The sequence below is a fragment of the Oryx dammah genome, unplaced genomic scaffold, assembly GCF_014754425.2.
Source record: "Oryx dammah isolate SB20612 unplaced genomic scaffold, SCBI_Odam_1.1 HiC_scaffold_5, whole genome shotgun sequence".
Classification (NCBI taxonomy): Eukaryota; Metazoa; Chordata; class Mammalia; order Artiodactyla; family Bovidae; genus Oryx; species Oryx dammah.
The window spans coordinates 14390893-14414627 of record NW_024070189.1 but is presented as its reverse complement, the minus strand read 5'-3'; the positions used below and the strand labels follow the sequence as shown (position 1 = coordinate 14414627).

General features: G+C 43.6%; 1 protein-coding gene and 1 non-coding gene across 22 annotated transcripts in view; both read left to right on the top strand.

Annotated features, from left to right (window-relative positions):
- The window catches only part of CAST (calpastatin), a 136730-nt gene that overhangs the window by 43856 nt on the left and 69139 nt on the right, over positions 1–23735 (top strand). For 3 of the 21 annotated variants that reach the window (XM_040239390.1, XM_040239389.1, XM_040239388.1), the window contains exon 1: positions 6482–6649. The exons of 12 other annotated variants lie outside the window; for them this stretch is intronic. The gene's annotated coding sequence lies outside the window, so the exon portion shown is untranslated. Of the gene's footprint in view, positions 1–6481; positions 6650–23735 lie in introns of those variants that run through there. 6 more of the 21 variants (XM_040239393.1, XM_040239392.1, XM_040239391.1 and 3 more) reach the window with 2 other exon arrangements.
- TRNAW-CCA lies at positions 5561–5632 on the top strand. Its single transcript has one exon. It is a non-coding gene; the product is annotated as a tRNA-Trp (tRNA).

The window sequence follows — 23735 nt, the reverse complement described above, 5'->3', positions numbered from 1 at the left end:
TGCCTCAGGAAGCTGTGGGAGGGAGCTTAGCTGGGAGGTAGAGACATTTAGCCACACAGTGACTGATTTAGTATTTACTGGCAAACTTGTAATTCTCTCCTTGGCTTCTCCAATCCCACTCTTCTATTGTTCTATATCACTGTGGTTTCCTGACTGGAGTTCCTTCACCAATTTCCTGAATATTGGTTTTTCCAGGATTTAATTCTTCATTCCTTCCTTTTTATATCTTTAACTCTTACAGAGTATTAGAAATATACACATATATATATACACTTATATATGTACATATATACATATATGTATACACACACACACACATATACATACACATGTATGTATATGTAATATACATATATACTTAGATATGTGCATACATATACATTATATATATATATATACACACTGTTAGTTTTTTAACTTTGTCTTTTGATAACAGATTGAAAGTCCTCAGTATCATCATCACTTAAAAATGACCATTCCCATGCATCATTTAATAGTGTTTGTGACCCCTTGAAGCCTTTTATTACACAATAAAGTATCACAACACACAGGCAAATGATATTCTCCCCACACATAACATGACAGTAGATACAATTGGTAGTGAGAATTAGTTCTGGTTTTCTTGATTCTGGACACATTCAACTCAAAAGTTAAAGTAAGTGACAATTTTACAATTATTAAGAAAAACTTAGTCTGTATTAAAAATTCAGTATTTAAGCTTATGTAAGCTGTATATAGCTATATATTAGAGACTGGTTACCATGTATTGCAGAAATGTTTTATGAGAATTCTTACAAAATCAGTAATTATGTGTACAAATAATATCATTTCTGCCACACAGTCCTGGGTTTGGAGGATCCAAAACACTTAAGTGGCATTGCTATTGCTAAGTCACTTCAGTCGTGTCCGACTCTGTGCAACCCCATAGACAGCAGCCCACCAGGCTCCCCCGTCCCTGGGATTCTCCAGGCAAGAACACTGGAGTGGGCTGCCATTTCCTTCTCCAGTGCATGAAAGATGAAAGCAAATTCACTTAGTCATGTCCGACTTAGCGACCCCATGGACTGCAGCCCACCAGGCTCCTCCATCCATGGGATTTTCCAGGCAAGAGTACTGGAGTGGGGTGCCATAAGTGGCATAGATATTTCTAATTCAAAATCACTATTTTAAGGTGGTTAGTGCTTAAAATTGAATTTTTATAAATTAATAATAAGGTCTAATGAGGCTATAGAAATTAGATTCTTATTAAATAAATAGCTGGGATCCATAATCAGTCATGCAGTTGTATTTTACTGAAAGAGTCTCAGGCAACTTCTATTGTAACCACCAACTAACTCTGGTGAGGAAAGCGAGGTTGAACTTGGCATTAAGAACGTCTCTGCAGAAGACTGTGGCTATAAGAAGATGTGCTGGGTAAAGTTATCAGTTCCCATTGGAATCCACTCTGACGACTTCACGCTAGAGGGATTCGTAAGGGCTAGCAGGTAGCTCCTAGAGAAATCCAAAAGGCTCCAGCAGAAAGAATCTATTTCACTTGCTTCCCTGTGGCAGCTCCTTCTCGCGGCCACTGCAGCTCAGCTCTTATCACATCACGTTTAGGCCTGGATGCCGGGAACGTGGACACTGCCAGCCTTGAAGGCTGGAAGGCCTTCTAACTCAGACCTACCAGAGGGCGGTGCCTCCACTGGGCTCACTGCCGGGCTCACTCGTGTGAGGCACAGCTGATTGGCCAGTGCGGGTCACGTGCCTTAACCCTGCTGCAGAGGAATCTGGGGCTGGGAAGGCTCACACTGTATTGACTGAGCTTCCCTGGTGGCGCAACTGGTAAAGAATCTACCTGCAATGCAGGAAGCCTGGGTTCGATCCCTGGGTTGGGAAGGGCCCCTGGAGAAGGGAAAGGCTACCCACTCCAGTAATCTGGCCTGGAGAATTCCATGGCCTGTATAGTCCATGGGGTCGTCAAGAGTCAGGCACGACTGAGTGACTTTCAATAATGAGGATTTTCAGATGTATTGCCAGCTGCCAGCTATTTACATGGAAAGGAAAACAGGAGAACTGCCTAATTGAACTGAAGGGGAAAATCGCTGGTTACCACTCCAGTATTCTTGCCAGGAATCCCAGGGACAGAGGAGCTGGTTGGCTGGGCCACTGTCCATGGGGTCACAAAAGAGTCAGACACGACTGAGTGACTAAACAAGAACAAACAACAGGTTATGTAGCAACATTAGACCCTTCATACAGCTTTGCTCCCAGTTGGAGGGGAAAAGATCTGTGCAGGAATAAGCACCCACCAGAGAATTCCTTCTGTGCTTTTGGTCCTGATTCTGCCATAAATACCTGTTAACCTTGGCAGCACAGCCCTACTTTTCTCATGCATAATGTGAATAAGGGGCAGGGGCCAGGGAATAAACTCAGCATCCCGTGGGTTGCTCAGGACACTCACGTTCAGCTGACACTGAACGCTCAGGCATCCCAGCGTTCAGTGTCAGCCTCACCCCCAGAACCTTTGGACCACATGTGGTGGGTGAGATGATTCTATATGTTGTTAAGTAAGCAAAGCTTTTTTATTTCAATAGTTCTGCATGTGTTTCAGTGTGCTAGAAAAAGTAAAGTAGAACTTCCAAACTCATGATCTCTTGGATCAGTTCAGTTCAGTTCAGTCACTCAGTCTTGTGCGACTCTTTGTGACCCCATGAATCACAGCACGCCAGGCCTCCCTGTCCATCACCAACTCCCGAAGTTCACCCAGACTCATGTCCATCGAGTCAGTGATGCCATCCAGCCATCTCATCCTCGGTCGTCCCCTTCTCCTCCTGCCCCCAATCCCTCCCAGCATCAGAGTCTTTTCCAATGACTCAAATCTTCGCATGAGGTGGCCAAAGTATTGGAGTTGCAGCTTTAGCATCAGTCCTTTCAATGTACACCCAGGACTGATCTCCTTTAGGATGCACTGGTTGGATCTTCTTGCAGTCCAAGGGACTCTCAAGAGTCTTCTCCAACACCACAGTTCAAAAGCATCAATTCTTCGGCACTCAGCTTTTTTTATAGTCCAACTCTCACATCCATACATGACTACTGGGAAAACCATAGCCTTGACTAGATGGACCTTAGTCGGCAAAGTAATGTCTCTGCTTTTGAATATGCTATCTAGGTTGGTCATAACTTTTCTTCCAAGGAGTAAGCGTCTTTTAATTTCATGGCTGCAGTCACCATCTGCAGTGATTTTGGAGCCCCCAAAAATGAAGTCTGACACTGTTTCCACTGTTTCCCCATCTATTTCCCAGAAAGTGATGGGACCAGATGCCATGATGTTTGTTTTCTGAATGTTGAGCTTTAAGCCAACTTTTTCACTCTCCTCTTTCACTTTCATCAAGAGGCTTTTGGTTCCTCTTCACTTTCTGCCATAAGGGTGTTGTCATCTGCATATCTGAGGTTATTGATATCTCTCCCGGCAGTCTTGATTCCAACTTGTGGTCTCTTGGATAGTTTTGCTTAAAACAAGGCTAAGTGAAGTCACTCAGTCATGTCTGACTCTGCGACCCTACGGACTGTAACCTACCAGCCTCCTCCATCCATAGGATTTTCCAGGCAGGAATAGTGGAGTGGGTTGCCATTTCCTTCTCCAAGGGATCTTCCCAATGGAGGGATCAAACCTGGGTCTCCTGCACTGCAGGTAGACTCTTTACCATCTGAGCCACCAGGGAAGCCAAGGCTAGATACGATTAAAGCGTAAATCTGTTTTTAAAATATTAAGTAAATATAGTTATGCCAGATTAAAAAAAAATAGTGGCTTAGATGGTAAAGAATCTGCCTGCAATGCAGGAGACCCAGGTTCAGTCCCTGGGTTGGGAAAATCCCTTGGAGAAGGGAATGGTAGCCCACTCCAGTGTTCTTGCTTGGAGAACCCCATGGACAGAGGAACCTGGTGGGCTACAATTCGTGGGGTTGCAATGAGTTGGACATGATTGAATGACAATAACACACATACACAAATAACCGAGGTTTGGGAAACAAGATTCAGAGCAGTATCATTTTAGGCCTTCCCTGGTGGCTCAGAGGTTAAAGCGTCTGTCTACAATGCAGGAGACCCGGGTTCAATCCCTGGGTCGGGAAGATTCCCTGGAGAAGGAAATGGGAACCCACTCCAGTACTCTTGCCTAGAAAATCCCATGGATGGAGGAGTATCATTTTAATGTGCATATTCAGTCAGTGAGCTTTTTATTAAAATGCAGATTCTGACTCAGGAAGTTGTGGTGAGACTGAGATTCTTTCTGCTTTTCTAACAAGCTCCCAGTTGCTGCTGGTGGTTTGGCAACTGCATTTTGAGCTGCAGAGATGCTGAATTGTGCTGAATGTGGGTAATTTAGATTACTTGTATCTTAGATTACCTAAACTGAAGATAATCTGGTTAAAATGCAGATTCTCAGGTTCCAAGCCACAAAAACCTGATTCCTCATAAGGGGGTAAGGGCCCGGATTTTCTTTATTTGATAAATACCCTCCAGTTTTTCAGAGGCGGGTGATGTGGGGGCCACGCTGGAAGAAAGGACTAGAATAGGGGCTAGAATAGACACAGCTTATCTGGGAGCAATACCGTCCCTCTTCATCTCCAAGGAAAAGAGTCCCTTTCTATCTGTCCTGCAGGATAAGCATCTTTGAAAGTTTTATTTCATAACCATGTAATTAGTAATCTGTACCCTTGAAGAGCTCAGATATACTCACCTTCACTGAGAGAGATATGCTGCCTAGCCCTGGAGCTGTGGGACTCAGGGCTCATCCCTCTTGAAAAGCAGCTCAAGTAAGTCATGTTGGTTGTTTGAAATGTCACTGATAGGCTGAGGTTGCTGCTGCTGCTAAGTTGCTTCAGTCGTGTCCGACTCTGTGTGACCCCAGAGACGGCAGTCCACCAGGCTCCCCCGTCCCTGGTATTCTCCAGGCAAGAACACTGGAGTGGGTTGCCATTTCCTTCTCCAATGCATGAGAGTAAAAAAGTGAAAGTGAAGAAACAAAAAAGCAGAGAACATACTGACCATGAGCCAAAAAGGAATTTAAGCTACATTTTCATCTAGAAGAATTATGAGGATGGGATCTTCTTCTCGGGGAATTATAGAATATTAGAGTTGGAAGGGCTTTTCTTTCACCACCTTTGTTTAACAGAAGTAAATGAAAAATGATAATAAGTAAGGTGGCTGTGGGGAACACCTTGCAGGAGAAGTCAGTGGGGACCCCGCCTGCTTTGATTGCTGGGTGGATGTGGGTACCAGCCTGCCCAGATGAACACTCTTCTGAACCCCTGCTGGCCATCACCTCTGCCTTGGCTGGACACGGAGTGAGTCACTGCTCAGCTGTCACTAGTGAGGCCTGAATTTCTGGTCCTTAACTACCCACTGCCACTACCTCCTCCACTCACACCCCCAGCTCCCTGTCTAGAGCCTTTATTGTAACCGATTTATGGCTTTGGGGGAAAACTGGCTTCCCATATTTCTTTAAAATTTTATAAGTGTTTTCCCTAACCCCAATCACTTATTTTATATTTATTAGTTAGAATTCTTCTATTGACTTCCCAGGTGGCTCAGACGGTAAAGCATCTGCCTCCAATGTGGAAGACCCAGGTTCGATCCCTGGGTCGGGAACATCCTCTGGAGAAGGAAATGGCAACCCACTCCAGTACTCTTGCCTGGAAAATCCTATGGATGGAGGAGCCTAGCAGGCTACAATCTATGGGTCGCAAAAAGTCAGACACGACTGAGCAACTTCAAGTGCAAATGTATTCTTCTATAAGGAAAAGCATTTTCTTATCTCTCCTCAGAAACTAAAGGATATTTATTGGTGGGAATTCGGTGGGGAGGGATTACTATCTGTGTAAGATTAAAACAAAATAGTGACATTTAGCAAAATCATTCCAGACTAGCCAAGGCTACATCTGCCGGCTGATGGAGAAGGGGTAGCTGACCAACAGAAAAAGGAGTAGGTGGCCAATGCTGTCTGTGTTTCAGTTCGCATGCTTTGAGAGAAGATTCTCAGGGCGGAGAGGAATTTATTAGTGATCGGTTAAGTTTCTTGATTGCCCATGAATTAGTTGAGGATATATAAAAACATTTATTTATGGCAGTATGAATTCAGCATTCTTATTTTATTCAGTGGCTTAAAATCCATTCTTATTTTGAAATGTTTAGTCATAATGTATAATGTACAGTAATTCAGTAGAATTTTGGTTCTGTTAAACCATTCTTTAGAAAGCAAAATCTGTTATGGGATGTAAAATGTTAATTTACTCCGTAGTTTTAAAAGCGACATTTGGGGGCGTGTATTCGCACAGAGACACCCTTGGAGCGGTAGACCAATGCCATCAGCGGGTGACCTGCCTCGCGTTGTTTTGTTAGCCAGCCCGGAGGATGCCAGCCCCGCAGTCAGAGCGGGCATCGCCCCCTCCACGAACCGCGCGGGGCTCCGGGGGAGGTGCTGCCCGGGGCGGGCAGAGGAGGGCGGGGAGCGGCCTGCGTCGCGCGTCTCGGGACCGCCCCGCCGCGTCCCTCTCCGAGCGCTCGGCTGCGGCTGCAAACGGAAACCGCGGGGGCCAAGCGCAATCGGGAATGCAAACGTCCCGCAAGCCCGGCTGAAGTCTCCAGGGCCCCGAAGCCGAACGCAGAGTGAGTACTGATTTCGGCCGCTTGTCCCCGAGGCTGCGGCGGCTTCCCGGGCCGGCGGGCTCCCAGCGCCTGGACGTGCGCCTCAACCAGTCCCTTGACCTTTAAGATCCATCTCCTTCCAGTGGGTTCTAAGCTCCCTTGTGTTACTTGCCGACCCCTCCTCTCTGTCGGTGCCGCAGTGGCTGGCTGCTGGACTGGGAATGAATCTGGTGATCGTACAGGGTAGAGTTCCAAAACCAGGGATTTGTGTGACCTGGAAAAAATGCTGAAAGACAAAAGAGAAAGAGCAGCAGCTCTGTGGATTCGGTTTGGCCCTGTGATCTTTAGGATTACACCGCGTCTTCTCCCCGCGCCCTGCCCCCTCCGCCGTGGTGACCTCCGTTTTAGAGAATGACTTCACTGTGTGTAACATCTCCAGGAGTTGGTGATGGACAGGGAGGCCTGGCGTGCTGCGATTTCATGGGGTCGCAAAGAGTCCGACACAACTGAGCGACTGAACTGAACCTCTCCGTGTACCTAATAACATGCTGGGTGTGGCGTGGCCGATGTTGTGACTTATTTTGGTTCTGTTTCCTTGAACACAACCTGAGGCTGTGGTCGGATGACATCACAAAGAGCGGTGTTTAGTACCTGTCTTTCAAGAATGCAAAATGTTTTCCTGGAGATTTGACAGTCTCTGCTGCGCTGTTAGGGTGGCCCCGTGCCTCAGTTATAAACGCGTACCGGACTGGTTCTTTGTTCCCATTTTACAGCTTGAGAAAAGGAGGCTGAGAGTTTAAGAAGCGTCCTCCAAGGGTGGGACCTTGGGACCTCTGACTAGTCCCCTGGGGAATCCACCTGTACCTACATCAGAGGAATGGGAGTGCCTAATTGGCAGTTCTGGAAAGTTCTTGTTATATGAGATGTTTTCGAGAGGGAAAACCTCTGCATTGCAGGGAGGGTCAATAAGGAGTGGCACCTGCTGTTTAAAGCTGGCAAGTTTATTTTGTAATGAAGAGTGCCTCTTCCTGACATGTTGTTTGTGGAAACTGAATTTAACTTTTGCACACTGATTTTTCAGTATCTAAAGGATATGTATTGCTGGGAATGGGGTGGGGAAGAGATTGCTGCCTGTGTAAGATTAAAACAGAATAGTGACATTTAGCAAAATCATGCTAGACTAGCCAAGGCTACATCTGCCGACTTGGAAAAGGGGTAGCTGGCCAATAGCAGTGAGGATAGAGCGGGAATCCTGGTACAGGCAGCAAGAACCCTTGTGACTGTTTGAAAAAAAAAAAAGTGAACTTTGCAGACTGCTTGATGTGTTTACGAAGCAGTGCCCTCAAGTATAAACAGTGTCTATTTCAGTTCTGATGCTTTGAGAGAAGATTCTCAGTGTGGAGAGGAGTTTATTAGTGGTCAGTTAGGTTTCTTGATTGTCCATGAACTGGCTGAGTATAATTCTTCTCTCAGCAATGAAGGTTTAAAAGAGAACAAGTAAACTGATCATTTGAAAAGATTTAGGGTAACATGGGAAGTTAATTTGAATTCAGTTCATAAAGTCACCCAAATATTTGTGTTGCTATTCATTGTTTATAATAACAACTATCTGTAAGGCATCACTACTTCTTAGCTGGAAGTATTTACGTTTCCCACAATATGAACCACTTAATCATTCAGTCCTATTTAAATAAAAAGCCCACAACCCATGTTCTCTTGTGTACATAGATATCTTTGTCTCTTCTCTTTACCTCACAGTGCCCTCATTTGGAGACTGTTTGAATCTGGGATATGTGTTTTAGCATCAGTGTGTCTGGCCTCATAAGGAGCTATTTTATCCTGTAGTTTTTTATATATTGAATTGATGGGAATACCAGACCACCTGACCTGCCTCTTGAGAAATCTGTATGCAGGTCAGGAAGCAACAGTTACCACTGGACATGGAACAATAGACTGGTTCCAAATAGGAAAAGGAGTACGTCAAGGCTGTATATTGTCACCCTACTTATTTAACTTATATGCAGAGTATATCATGAGAAACGCTGGTCTGGAAGAAACACAAGCTGGAATCAAGGTTGCTGGGAGAAATATCAATAACCTCAGACATGCAGACGACACCACCCTTATGGCAGAAAGTGAAGAGGAACTAAAAAGCCTCTTGATGAAAGTGAATGTGGAGAGTGAAAAAGTTGGCTTAAAGCTCAACATTCAGAAAACAAGGATCGTGGCATCTGGTCCCATCACTTCATGGCAAATAGATGGGGAAACAGTGGAAACAGTGTCAGACTTCATTTTTGGGGGCTCCAAAATCACTGCAGATGGTGATTGCAGCCATGAAATTAAAAGACGCTTACTCCTTGGAAGAAAAGTTATGACCAACCTAGATAGCATATTCAAAAGCAAAGACATTACTTTGCCGACTAAGGTCCGTCTAGTCAAGGCTATGGTTTTTCCTGTGGTCATGTATGGATGTGAGAGTTGGACTGTGAAGAAGGCTGAGCACCAAAGAATTGATGCTTTTGAACTGTGGTGTTGGAGAAGACTCTGGAGAGTCCCTTGGACTGCAAGGAGATCCAACCAGTCTATTCTGAAGGAGATCAGCCCTGGGATTTCTTTGGAAGGAATGATGCTAAAGCTGAAACTCCAGTACTTCAGTCACCTCATGCAAAAAGTTGACTCATTGGAAAAGACTCTGATGCTGGGAGGGATTGGGGGCAGGAGGAGAAGGGGACGACCGAGGATGAGATGGCTGGATGGCATCACTGACTTGATGGACGTGAGTCTGAGTGAACTCTGGGAGTTGGTGATGGACAGGGAGGCCTGGTGTGCTGCGATTCATGGGGTCGCAAAGAGTCAGACACGACTGAGCGACTGAGCAACTGAACTGAACTGATACTGAGAAAGTACAGTGGGTCTTCACAAACAGTTGTGTTTTATTTTTTTCTCTGTGAATAGCTTTTAACTAAAAACTGTCAGTTACCCAGTGTTTCTCAACAGAGAACTAATGGCATTTGGGTTGACAGTTCTTAATTGAGCAGGGCTCTCTTGTTTCCACTAAATGCCAGAGCATGACAAAAACGCTGTCATGCACACATTTTAAAATACCCCTTCACTGGATGCTACCCCCCACCCCCGCCATGGTTAAGATCAATCGATACACTATTTTTATGGAAAGCCATAAATATAATTACTCAGTCCCATTGTTTCCAGTCTTTAAGGGTCCTTTACAGCATCTCTTAAGACAGGTTGATTTCTGAGCAAGTCCATACATATATTTGAACCTTGACGTTTTGGGTGGAGGCTATGTGTAATCCTATTGCTAAAGTGACATTGTTAGCCTTGTACCCTCCTGTTCACATTAGGCAATAATAATAAATTATTAGCAAGTGACTTGAATCGGTTTCAGAAAACAAACAGATCAACACAATCTGTATTAGATCAGCGTTTTGGCTCAGTGGTTAAGATTCCGCCTGCCAAGCAGAAGATGTGGGTTCTGTCTCGGGGTTGGAAAGGTCCCCTGGAGAAGGAAATGGCAAACCACTGCAGTATTCTTGCCTGGGGAATCCCATGGACGGAGGAGCCTGGCAGGCTACAGTCCACGGGGTCACAAAAGAGTCGGACACGACTTACTGACTAAACAGCAAAAAAAAAAAAAAAAAAAAATCAGCATTAATAGTTGTAACTACACTTATTGACAATTACTGTGTTCTAGGTATATGTCAAGCACTTTAGATGATCTGATGATGAGAAAGGGAGGAGGCAGACACCCTTATCATGCCTACTTTACAGATTAAGAGAGCAAGAGCCTGATCTTTTAACCACTGCCCTGTGTTATTTCTCAGGACATGTTTAACAGCTCTCCATAAAATACTTCCTAAAAAGTGAGCTGTAGTGGGTGAAGTTAACGCACACTGAAGTCTCGTTTGACTATATCGTCTCATTTGGCTATGGTTACTTTTGTTAGAATAGCAGATTTTTATTCTACTGTGAGCCCTTTGAAGACAAGATCCACATCTTTGGACGACCACTGCATCTTCCATGGTGCCTTCTGCATACTAACTGCTCGATAAGTGTTTGTTGAATTGAAAAAGAAGATCTTTTTTTTCTCTCAATTTGAACAGAGCCCTAAGATACTGTTGCGTTAGTGTAGAGATTTACACTAGGTAGACAGAAAAGGTAAAACAATATTCGTTTTTGTTCTCTAAGCTGTATGAGTATTTACAGCTTAATATCTGTTTGTCCATTAGCTAAAGATTAGGTAATTGAAAAAGATCCATCAGTTCATTTCAGTTCAGTTCAGTCGCTCAGTCTTGTCCGACTCTTTGCGACCCCATGAATCACAGCACGCCAGGCCTCCCTGTCCATCACCAACTTTCGGAGTTCACTCAGACTCCCGTGCATCGAGTCAGTGATGCCATCCAGCCATCTCATCCTCGGTCGTCCCCTTCTCCTCCTGCCCCCAATCCCTCCCAGCATCAAAGTCTTTTCCAATGAGTCAACTCTTCACATGAGGTGGCCAAAGTACTGGAGCTTCAGCTTTAGCATCATTCCTTCCAAAGAAATCCCAGGGTTGATCTCCTTCAGAATAGACTGGTTGGATCTCCTTGCAGTCCAAGGGACTCTCAAGAGTCTTCTCCAACACCACAGTTCAAATGCATCAATTCTTCGGCGCTCAGCCTTCTTCACAGTCCAACTCTCACATCCATACATGACCACAGGAAAAACCATAGCCTTGACTAGACAGACTTTTGTTGGCAAAGTAATGTCTCTGCTTTTGAATATGCTATCTAGGTTGGTCATAACTTTTCTTCCAAGGAGTAAGCATCTTTTAATATCATGGCTGCAATCACCATCTGCAGTGATTTTGGAGCCCCCCAAAATGAAGTCTGACACTGTTTCCACTGTTTCCCCATCTATTTCCCATGGAGTGATGGGACTGGATGCCATGATGTTTGTTTTCTGAATGTTGAGCTTTAAGCCAACTTTTCACTCTCCTCTTTCACTTTCATCAAGAGGCTTTTTAGTTCCTCTTCACTTTCTGCCATAAGGGTGGTGTCATCTGCATGTCTGAGGTTATTGATATTTCTCCCGGCAATCTTGATTCCAGCTTGTGTTTCTTCCAGTCCAGCGTTTTTCATGATGTACTCTGCATATAAGTTAAATAAGCAGGGTGACAATATACAGCCTTGACGTACTCCTTTTCCTATTTGGAACCAGTCTATTGTTCCATGTCCAGTTCTAACTGTTGCTTCCTGGCCTGCATACAGATTTCTCAAGAGGCAGGTTAGGTGGTGTGGTATTTCCATCTCTTTCAGAATTTTCCACGGTTTATTGTGATCCACAGAGTCAAAGGCTTTGGCATAGTCAATAAAGCAGAAACAGATGTTTTTCTGGAACTCTCTTGCTTTTTTGGTGATCTAGCGGATGTTGGCAATTTGATCTCTGGTTCCTCTGCCTTTTCAAAAACCAGCTTGAACATCAGGAAGTTCAATATGAACTCTTTTTGTTTAACTTCTCCAATGGCCAGTCATGGTACAGAGGATACAGACGTGAAGTATGGCCCATATAACAAATATAAAAACACAGTGTAAAAAGTGCTGAAAAGCATTGCTGTCAAGGTGCTATGAAGGTGCAAGTTTGAGGGAAGGGGGATGAGGTTAAGTTGGGCCTGTTTTTCTGGGAATAAACATTAGTAAAACGAGTCCCTTAAAGGAGATCTGTAACCAGTCAGTTCAAGGCCGGACTCTTCAGAGATCTGAATACATCCAGGTTCCCAAGCATTGGCTTGCCTCATTCATTATTTTCTTGACCCATCTTTCCAGACTTGCCCCTGACTACCAGTGGAATTACTCTGATCTCCCCCCCACACACTTTTCCATGTGCTGTTATGTGGGGCTGAGAGTTTGGATTCATTTTAGGGCTCTCTCGTGAGATGTTCTTGACAACTGTCCCCTGCAGACAGGATTCCCATCAGATGTCAGTGACAACCTGAGATTTCCATTTGTCCTGTGCAGTCACAAATTAACTGGAGACGCCATAGCTGCCTGAGTCTGTGCTGTCTGTCTGCCAAACCAGCTTTGAGGGTGACAGGTCCTCCTGTTCATCTTCCTGTTGCTTCACAACCCAAGCTGAGATGCAGGGAGGGCAGACAGGCTCACCAACAGGATAACCTGCCCCTGCATTCCACTTACCTCTAAGGGCACATTGTCTCCATTTCGTTTCTGATTGAATATTTCATGTTTGCCAGCTGCCACGTGGTGGATACGTATCCTTAGCAAAACAAGGAAGAAGCTCAGATGCTCATCTGCTCACCCTTTATCATTTTTATTGATTCCTTCGCTAGCAATAATTGGCATATTTTAGTTACAAAAGTGCCTCTTGGTCTCTTTTGTTGATGGTGTTTGTTTATTTTCCCTTAGATGCCTTTGCAACACTTACAAAATCCTATCAATCAGTTTTATTTGGGAGGATTTCTTATATGTTGGAAAGAAGATTTGGGTCTGCTTTTACTGGCCTTCCCTGGTGGCGCAGAGGATAAAGCGTCTGCCTGCAAAGTGGGAGACCTGGGTTCGATCCCTGGGTCGGGAAGATCCCCTGGAGAAGGACATGGCAACCCACTCCAGTATTCTTGCCTGGAGAATCCCATGGACGGAGGAGCTTGGTGGGCTACAGTCCACGGGTTGCAGAGTCGGACACAACTGAGCGACTTCACTTTCACTTTCACTTTACTGATCAGTCAAGTCAGCTTTGGCAAACAGGTTTACATATTGCCAAAACATAATTATCCTCAGTTCTCTAGGTCCCATGGTACATACTGATCATACTGGCTAAAATGTGTGTGAGTGGTGATGATTCTGTGGCTCGTCATCATCCGAGTTCTGGAACGTAAGGAGTTTCCCAGGGAGCCCTGCCAATGGACTGGTGATACTAAGCAATGGAGAAGCTGACTGTAACTGAAGCAGGGCTTCCTTAATTGCACAGAGCTGTGTTTTAGCAGCAGGGTCTCCTCAGAGGAGAGAAGTTTCTTGTTTCTCAAATAGAGAAGGCAGTCCAGTGGGATAATCCCAGGCTAATCTTTGGGCCTGGGACTCTCCTGACCTGTGTTCTGGGGTTGTACTTCCTCCTCCCCATTGGAATGCTCTAATGCAGTGTTTCATGATATGAAGTCTGGAAAGCATCTGTGTGAAATTCACCTGAGATCCTTAATTAAAAATGGAGATTGCCCAGGTCGCACCTCAGACCTACCCAGTCAGCATCACTGGAATCTATGGCCCAGTAAGCGTTCAAGGTAAATCCTTAAACCTGTAAAAGCGGAATGAGCGCTGCTTTAAGAAGAGAGTTGGCTCACCAGAGTCGGTCTGTGAGCAGCGGTGCAGTGCAGTCTTGCTGAGAGTTGTGGCTCTTCTACTGACAGAAGCTGAGACTTCTGAGCCATCCTGAGTGGGCCCCCTGAACTGACCTGATTGATGTTCGTGGCCCTCTGTTGGAGCCTAAGAAAGGGCCTGAACCACTCCTCTTTCACTCAAAGCTGGTATAAGAGAAGGCACCCGGGTGAGCATGCAGGCATACTCTTTGGACTCTGTCATGGGTTGAGCTCCTCAGTATAAATACCTCGATGAGCTCTTGATCCCTCCAGAGTTGTCTAGAATAGAGTTGCGGGGGCAGAAAGTTGCTCCTGCAGAGAAACCAGAGACTCAGCCTCCTGCGTATTGTTTCCTCATTAGCTGTACTAAGGGTGGCCAGAGTGGCAGAGGGAAAATTACTTGTATGGTTTTCAGTCGTATAAGTGTCTTCTATTTCCTTCTTATCGTGGAATAGGAAATTCTGTTTATATCTAACAAGGCAAATACAATTGTCTAATATAATGTCATTACCATGACTTGTCATCATCAGAGTCCTGGGATATATGCTTTTGGACATGCTTCTTTTCATAATATTTTGTTTACAAATATGCATGAGGTTCAGAGGGCTTGGTCTACAGCAGAGAACTGAAACTTGTGGCTAGAATTTTTATCTTCCAGAATTCTCAACTTCTCTTTTATACTCACCATCTCTTGATTTATCACTTTATTTAATTAATGTTTTAATGTTAAATTTTGTACAGTATTTCTATGTGTCTAGAACAGAAAGGGGCTCTTGAATCAGAATTCAGGTTAATTTTATTAAGCCTGTGCAGTGTTTTTAAAACTTTTGAAAGCCTTTAGATAATAACTGCACGTTCTATTTTGTCATGAAGCCTCCTACCCACTCTTCATCCTGGCCTGATACACTCATTCACATCCTCCAAAGTATATTTTCATTTGAGTGTTAGAATCCTGATATACAGAGATAGACAAATATTATGTTTCTGAAAATTTTTCAGAAAAAAATTCACTTTTTTCTTAAATAAATCCTTGGAACTGAGCTGTATACTAGATGTGTGGATATGTGTAGCATTAAGAGTTCCTCTAGTGGGCCAGAATATCTGCCTATAAGATGACAGCACTGTTGAGCTTGGTGAAGCCTATAGTCTACATTTTTCTAGTGTAAGAAAGATGTACGCTACAGACATAATCCCAATTATTAATCGTCCTCAGAGTTTGCGGTCATGAGACTAGAGAAGACAGGTACTTTGGGGGCATTACAGGACTATTTTTTTAGGGAGCATCTATGCTGTTTAGTAACCTGGAATGGCCAAGTCAGCACCACAAATCCTTTCAAAACCAGCTGGAAAGTACTTTTGAAAAGTAATTCTGTGAATCTGACCCATTATCTAATGAATTCTGGTACCTTTCTCTTGACCAAATGAAAGCAGGAAGAGACTTAAGTTTGTTACCGGAAGAAAAGTGCCCATGGATAGATAACAATAGATGGTTTTAATAGAAAATAGTGGCCCTTCCACCAACTCCCTATAAAGCCATCTCCTTTAAACTATCTAAAGCAGTCATTCTCAATGTCAAAGAGTTTCAGAATCCCCCGGGGGGCTTACAGCTTTTTAGGCTGTAACCCTTCCTTTCTCTTCCCCCTGCCTTATGCTTTTGGACAAACTCCTTTGTAAGTTTCTAAGTGTCCATTCCTGCCCTGCCCCTCCCCACACAGTGCCCAACAGTGAGTGGTTCTGCTTCTGGGCCAAAAAACACTGAAAAGTGAATTGGCTCAGTTCTGTCTGACTCTTTGCAACTCCATGGACTCCCTGGAGCCCACCAGGCTCCTCTGTCCATGGACTTCGCCAGACAAGCATCCTGCAGTGGGTACCCAGTCTGTTCTCCAGAATATCTTCCGACCCAGGGACTGAACTCAGGTCTCCTGCGTTGCAGGCAGATTCTTTACCACCTGAGCCACCAGGGAAGCCCCCAAACCACTGAGCTAGGTGTTAATCGACTGTGACCGCCAATTCCAAGACCCTCCCTGAAGCAGAGAAGTATAACCCTGGTGCCCACAACATCTTGTTAAAAATGCCAGAGATAAAAGCCAAAAACTGTCACTCCTTGATGAACCATGTGAAGAACATCTCCAAGTTGGCAAGCCTGTCCCGCAAGAAGCTGGCAAGCATGCTGGGGAGTGCTTCGAGTGCCAGGCAGCTCTGTGACTTCACTCACACCTCCTATGCAGAGGTCCTGTCCAGAGGGAAACTGGAAAACTGGGCAGTGCTGCCTGTCTTCTTAGCCTGTGATCCTGCTCCTCAGCTGCTCTTTGCCTGCCCTCCACAGGGCTTTATTAATTATTCAGTTCAGTTCAGTCGCTCAATCGTGTCCAACTCTTTGCGACCCCATGAATCACAGCACACCAGGCCTCCCTGTCCATCACCAACTCCCGAAGTTCACTCAGACTCATGTCCATCGAGTCAGTGATGCCATCCAGCCATCTCATCCTCAGTTGTCCCCTTCTCCTGCCCCCAATGCCTCCCAGCATCAAAGTCTTTTCCAATGAGACAACTCTTCACATGAGGTGGCCAAAGTACTGGAGTTTCAGCTTCAGCATCATTCCTTCCAAAGAAATCCCAGGCCTGATCTCCTTCAGAATGGACTGGTTGGGTCTTCTTGCAGTTCAAGGGACTCTCAAGAGTCTTCTCCAACACCACAGTTCAAAAGCATCAATTCTTCAGCGCTTAGCCTTCTTCACAGTCCAACTCTCACATCCATACATGACCACAGGAAAAACCATAGCCTTGACTAGACAGACCTTAGTCAGCAATGTCTCTGCTTTTGAATATGCTATCTAGGTTGGTCATAACTTTTCTTCCAAGGAGTAAGCATCTTTTAATTTCATGGCTGCAATCACCATCTGCAGTGATTTTGGAGCCCCCCAAAATAAAGTCTGCCACTGTTTCCACTGTTTCCTCATCTATTTGCCATGAAGTGATGGGACCAGATGCCATGATGTTTGTTTCCTGAATGTTGAGCTTTAAGCCAACTTTTTCACTCTCCTCTTTCACTTTCATCAAGAGGCTTTTTAGTTCCTCTTCACTTTCTGCCATAAGGGTGGTGTCATCTGCATGTCTGAGGTTATTGATATTTCTCCCGGCAATCTTGATTCCAGCTTGTGCTTCTTCCAGTCCAGCGTTTCTCGTGATGTACTCTGCATATAAGTTAAATAAGCAGGGTGACAATATACAGCCTTGACGTACTCCCTTTCCTATTTGGAACCAGTCTGTTGTCCCATGTCCAGTTCTAACTGTTGCTTCCTGACCTGCATATAGGTTTCTCAAGAGGCAGGTCAGGTGGTCTGGTATTCCCATCTCTTTCAGAATTTTCCACAGTTTATTGTGATCCACACAGTCAAAGGCTTTGACATAGTCAATAAAACAGAAATAGATGTTTTTCTGGAATTCTCTTGCTTTTTCCATGATCTAGCGGATGTTGGCAATTTGATCTCTGGTTCCTCTGCCTTTTCTAAAACCAACTTGAACATCTGGAAGTTCACAGTTCACATATTGCTGAAGCCTAGCTTGGAGAATTTTGAGCATTACTTTACTAGCGTGTGAGATGAGTGCAATTGTGCGGTAGTTTGAACATTCTTTGGCATTGCCTTTCTTTGGGATTGGAATGAAAACTGACCTTTTCCAGTCCTGTGGCCACTGCTGAGTTTTCCAAATTTGCTGGCATATTGAGTGCAGCACTTTCACAGCATCATCTTTCAGGATTTGAAACAGCTCAACTGGAATTTCATAACCTCCACTAGCTTTGTTCATAGTGATGCTTTCTAAGACCCACTTGACTTCACATTCCAGGATGTCTGGCTCTAGAAGAGTGATCACACCATTGTGATTATCCGGGTCATGAAGCTCTTTTTTGTACAGTTCTTCTGTGTATTCTTGCCACCTCTTCTTAATATCTTCTGCTTCTTTTAGGTCCATACCATTTTTGCCCTTTATCGAGCCCATCTTTGCATGAAATGTTCCCTTGGTGTCTCTGATTTTCTTGAAGAGATCTCTAGTCTTTCCCATTCTGCTGTTTTTCTCTATTTCTGTGCATTGATCACTGAGGAACGCTTTCTTATCTCTTCTTGCTATTCTTTGGAACTCTGCATTCAGATGCTTATATCTTTCCTTTTCTCCTTTGCTTTTTGCTTCTCTTCTTTTCACAGCTATTTGTAAGGCCTCCTCAGACACCCATTTTGCTTTTTCACATTTCTTTTCCATGGGGATGGTCTTGATCCCTGTCTCCTGGACAATGTCATGAACCTCATTCCATAGTTATCAGGCACTCGTACCTATCAGATCTAGGCCCTTAAATCTGTTTCTTACTTCCACTGTATAATCATAAGGGATTTGATTTAGGTCATGCCTGAATGACCTAGTGGTTTTCCCTACTTTCTTCAATTTCAGTCTGAATTTTGGTAATAAGGAGTTCATGATCTGAGCCACAGTCAGCTCCTGGTCTAGTTTTTGTTGACTGTATAGAGCTTCTCCATCTTTGGCTGCAAAGAATATAATCAGTCTGATTTCGGTGTTGACCATCTGGTAATGTCCATGTGTAGAGTCTTCTCTTGTGTTGTTGGAAGAGGGTATTTGCTATGACCAGTGCATTTTCTTGGCAAAACTCTATTAGTCTTTGCCCTCCTTCATTCCACATTCCAAGGCCAAATTTCCCTATTACTCCAGGTGTTTCTTGACTTCCTACTTTTGCCTTCCAGTCCCCTATAATGAAAAGGACATCTTTTTTAGGTGTTAGTTCTAAAAGGTCTTGTAGGTCTTCATAGAACCGTTTAACTTCAGCTTCTTCAGCGTTACTGGTTGGGGCATAGACTTGGATTACTGTGATACTGAATGGTTTGCCTTGGAGACGAACAGAGATCATTCTGTCATTTGTGAGACTGCATCCAAGTACTGCATTTCGGACTTTTTTGTTGACCATGATGGCTACCCCATTTCTTCTGGGGGATTCCTGCCCGCAGTAGTAGATATATTGGTCATCTGAGTTAAATTCACCTATTCCAGTCCATTTTAGTTCGCTGATTCCTAGAATGTCGATGTTCACTCTTGCCATCTCTTGTTTGACCACTTCCAATTTGCCTATTCATGGACCTGACATTCCAGGTTCCTGTGTGGTATTACTCTTTACAGCATCAGACCTTGCTTCTATCACCAGTCACATCCACAACTGGGTATTGTTTTTGCTTTGGCTCCATCCCTTCATTCTTTCTGGAGTTATTTCTCCACTGATCTCCTGTAGCATATTGGGCACCTACTGACCTGGGGAGTTCCTCTTTCAGTATCCTATCATTTTGCCTTTTCATACTGTTCATGGGGTTCTCAAGGCAAGAATACTGAAGTGGTTTGCCATTCCCTTCTCCAGTGGACCACGTTCTGTCAGACCTCTCCACCATGACCCGCCCGCCCTGGGTTGCCCCGCAGGCATGGCTTAGTTTCATTGAGTTAGACAAGGCTGTGGTCCTAGTGTGATTGGATTGACTAGTTTTCTGTGAGTATGGTTTCAGTGTGTCTGCCCTCTGATGCCCTCTTGCAACACCTACCATTTTACTTGGGTGTCTCTTACCTTGGCCATGGGGTATCTCTTCTTCACAGCTGCTCCAGCAAAGCGCAGCCACTGCTCCTTACCTTGGACGAGGGGTATCTCCTTACCGCCGCCCTTCCTGACCTTCAACACGGGATGGCACCTCTAGGCCCTCCCAAGAATCTGCCTGCCAGCGCAGGAGACACGGATTCAGTCCCTGGGTCAGGAAGATCCCCTGGGGAAGGAAATGGCAACCCACTCCAGTATTCTTGCCTGGGAAGTCCAAAGGACAGTGGAGCCTGGCGGGCTACAGTCCTGGGGTCACAAAGAGTCAGACACAACTCAGCGAATAAACAGACAGCAAAGGTGTTAATGCTTGACCTGGCACAGTGCCCAATAGCTTGATATAACATTTATTGCCAGCAATCATTATGTATAATTTTAGTATAAAATAATTAAATAAGTGTGGATTCCTGCATATTTCGTGTAGTTTCACTGATTAAAATTAGTGATCATTTTTCCCGAGTAATATTATAAAATTATATCATCTTCTATGTGATGTCCTAACTCAATTGGCTCATTAGCTAATTATTGTTAGAAATTTTAGCCATAAAGTGTCCACACATTATTAAGAATCAGTGTATCCCCTTGTTGAATATTTAGAAATCATAAGGGAAAGGCTCCCCTCTTTAGGGTGTTGAGTTTGAGTTCTTCCTTGGTTTCAAGAATTTTTTTCAATTATTACAGTAATTGGTGCTGAATTATTCTCAGATAGTGTTCTTGTGGTAGGATTCCTAGCCTGGCAAATTAGAACTGTCTCATTCTCTATAGTCTTCTGACAATCAAATTCTTACACTTCTACTTGAGTTTCCAAAGACTGAATGTGATGAACATTGATCTACATATTTGCACTTAAAATCTTTGCCAAACACCCCAGTTGATTTCCAGTTGAACCAGTGATAAACCGTAACTTTTCTCTGTTGTGTATAACTTCTCCACATTCTTCTACTGACCAATGAACTGAAGATTTGGTTACTATTTAAAATGGAGAGACAACCGATAGGAAATAAACGATTAACAAAGGACATTCTGATAATCTGTAGATAATTCTGGAATGCTGTGGGAGAGGGGTTAGGTCCAGCAGTATGTATGTAGTTTGGAAAAGCTCTCCAGGATCTAGATAAATGGAAAATAAATGAAAAGAACAAAAACCAACTGTTTATTAATTTGTTAAACAACTACTGTGCTAAGTGACTTATGGATTTCATTTAATCCTCTTAAGAGTTGCATATTTTGCAACTAGGTAAATGGGTATTAGGACAGTTTTTAAAATGAGAAGACTAAGGCTTAGATTAAATAATTTACCCTGGGTCACATAGATAGCAAGGTTCTATTTGATTCCAATGCCTTTTTCAGTAGACCAGTCTTATAAAATCCTGGACTCAGTAGTTTATATTCAGGCAGTTTAAATAACTGATAGAGGAATTTGTATCTAAATTCAGAAAAGCAGTAGAAATTATATTATGCCCTCAATATTATGCTCAACATCTTAATGCTGTGGAAATTATGATTGATTAAATTTCCTGCTTCTGTGAAAGAGCATATTGTACACTGATTGGAATTAGCAAAGAAGAATTTTGTTGACAGAGTTTCTTCAGATGTCTTAATGGGCAGTAAAGAAGGAATAAATTACACATCTGAATATAGGGAAATTTAAGAAAAAAAAAACAGGTAAAATACGTAGTGAAAAACATCCTTCTGGCGTCGGAATGCAGAACTTTTGCTTAGACTTAAGGATAAGCAGCACTGTTCATATTTTTACAAACTTTTTACATATTTAAAATGAAACCTATTTAAAAATCAATTCTCCTATTCTATTGAATTTTTTTTTTTAATTTTAGGGGAAAGTGGGATGAAATGTGGAAGGTATTGATTATTCCCACTGTACAGATGAGGAAACTGAGGCACAAAGCAGTTAGGGGATTTGCGCAAGGTCATACAGCTGGTAGCAGAGCTGGAATCCAAACTCAAGTGGTCAGGCTCCACAGCTGTTCTCCTGACTAAAAACATTACCTCTTTAATATTTGCAAAGATTAAGCTTGCTGTTAGTGTACATTTGTGAATTTGTTTTCCTTACGTGGTTTCTAGAACAATGTTTTATTTCACCCTGCATTTTCATTTTCATTACTTGGAAATCAGCTTGGAGAAGGGAACTTTGTACTAATTCCTGTCAGTTAAGTCTTCTTATTAAGAACATGCTTCAGAGAGAAGCCAGCTACAAGAATGGCCATGTGACAGACTCATCTCTCAGGCACCACGCGACTGGCTCCGTCTCTGTGTTTCCTTATAGGTACCTTCTCAGTTTCGTTAAGAGACACTTTGAGCTTGTCTTCTCTGTAGAGATTGAGATGGGCCGTTGGTTTTATTATACAGCAGTCCATAAAAAGTTCTCATTTCTTTCACTCTTTGTTAGGTTTGTGCCTAAGGAATGAATTTGAAAGCACTACGAAAACCAAGCTGAAAGGCTTTCAGGCAACTGTTCACCAGATCTCAGAATTTTTTATTCTTGTATAATAATCATATCACCAGTAACCATATATGCTTCAGATGCATTCATAATCTTTTAGGATAAATAAGTGATGCATTTCAACCCAAACAAAATTTTGTCATGTAAAATAATATTGCCTTTTCTCTGTAGGATAAACAGTATGAGACTTCTCAAAGCAGTGGTCACCACTGAAGTGCTTCACCGTTTTGAGACTGAGGAGAACTTTTGAAAGTGAAAGTCACTCAGTCATGTCTGACTCTTTGTGACCCCATGGACTATACAGTCCATGGAATCTCCAGGCCAGAATACTGGAGTGGGGAGCCTTTCCCTTCTTCAGGGGATCTTCCCAACCCAGGGATCAAACCCAGGTCTCCTGAATTACAGGCAGATTCTTTACAAACAGCTAGGAGGGAAGCCCAGGCAATTGATATTTGTAAAATACAAATTACTTTTGTTTACTAACTTATGATGTGCCAGGCCTTATGAACACACCCTCATTAATTCCTCACTACCATCTTATGAGGTAGATGTCCCCTTTATACCATTTAACAAATAAAAAAAACACAATGTTGGAAAGCTTAGTACTTCCCTGTAGCTCAGATGGTGAAGAATCTGCCTGCAAAGCAGGAGACCTGGGTTCGATCCCTGGGTGGGGAAGATCCTCTGGAGAAGGGACTGGCAACCCACTCTAGTATTCTGGCCTGGAGAATCCCATAGAGAGAGGACCCTGGCAGACTACAGTCACAAAGAGTCAGACACGAAACTTTAAGCAACTTGCCTGAAGTTACACAGATAGTGTGATTCCCCAGGTCTGTGGAATTCCAGAAGCTAAACTCCTATGTTTCCCCTTTGAACATCTATCACTGTGTACATTATTTAATAAGCTTTACATATTTATCGCGTATCATATTAGAGTTGCAGAACTCCAGAGTTCTCAAGCCTGACAGTTTACAGATGAGGAAACTGTGTTCTAGAGAGGTTAAAACTTAAGTTCAAAGTACTTGTCATGGGCTGTCTTCCTCATTATTCATTATGTCACTTCTAATCTGCTTAAATTGAATGACTCACAAGCTTAAGAATGTCCTAACCAAGCAAACCTTTTCTAGGGGAGGGACCACAAGAGGAAAGTAGGCTGTCTTTTCTGGGTCTAACTTCTCTGGCTTGTTTGGGGCAGCCAAAGTCAGACATAGTTGGAATTATTCATGTATCAAGTAAAGTAACCAGGCTCCCAAAGGCATGAACACAACTTAAAAAAAAAAAAAGCTGCATTTCTCCTCTTTGATGACGAATCCAGGCTGCGTGGCTTGCTGTCTTCCTTGCCTACAAAATAATCAGCCCCGGAGGGAGGCAAGGGGAACACTGGAAAAGTGGGGCTCACAAAGCAATGAAAAGGAAGCAGTTGGCTTAGGGTACCGAACTTCACGCCTTTTGTGGCTTTTTTCCTAAGCGTTTGGGGTGCTCCTGTGTCGAAGCTCATAATCAGGCACTCACAGGGTGTGGCCAACTGTTCTAAGGTCTCTCGGGCTTGGATTTCGATCACAGATCAGCTGTGGCCACTGTCCCGGTTGCCGGGCAACGTGTGGATGTTTATTTTGAGGTCTGCCCACAGGGTTGCATCAGAGGC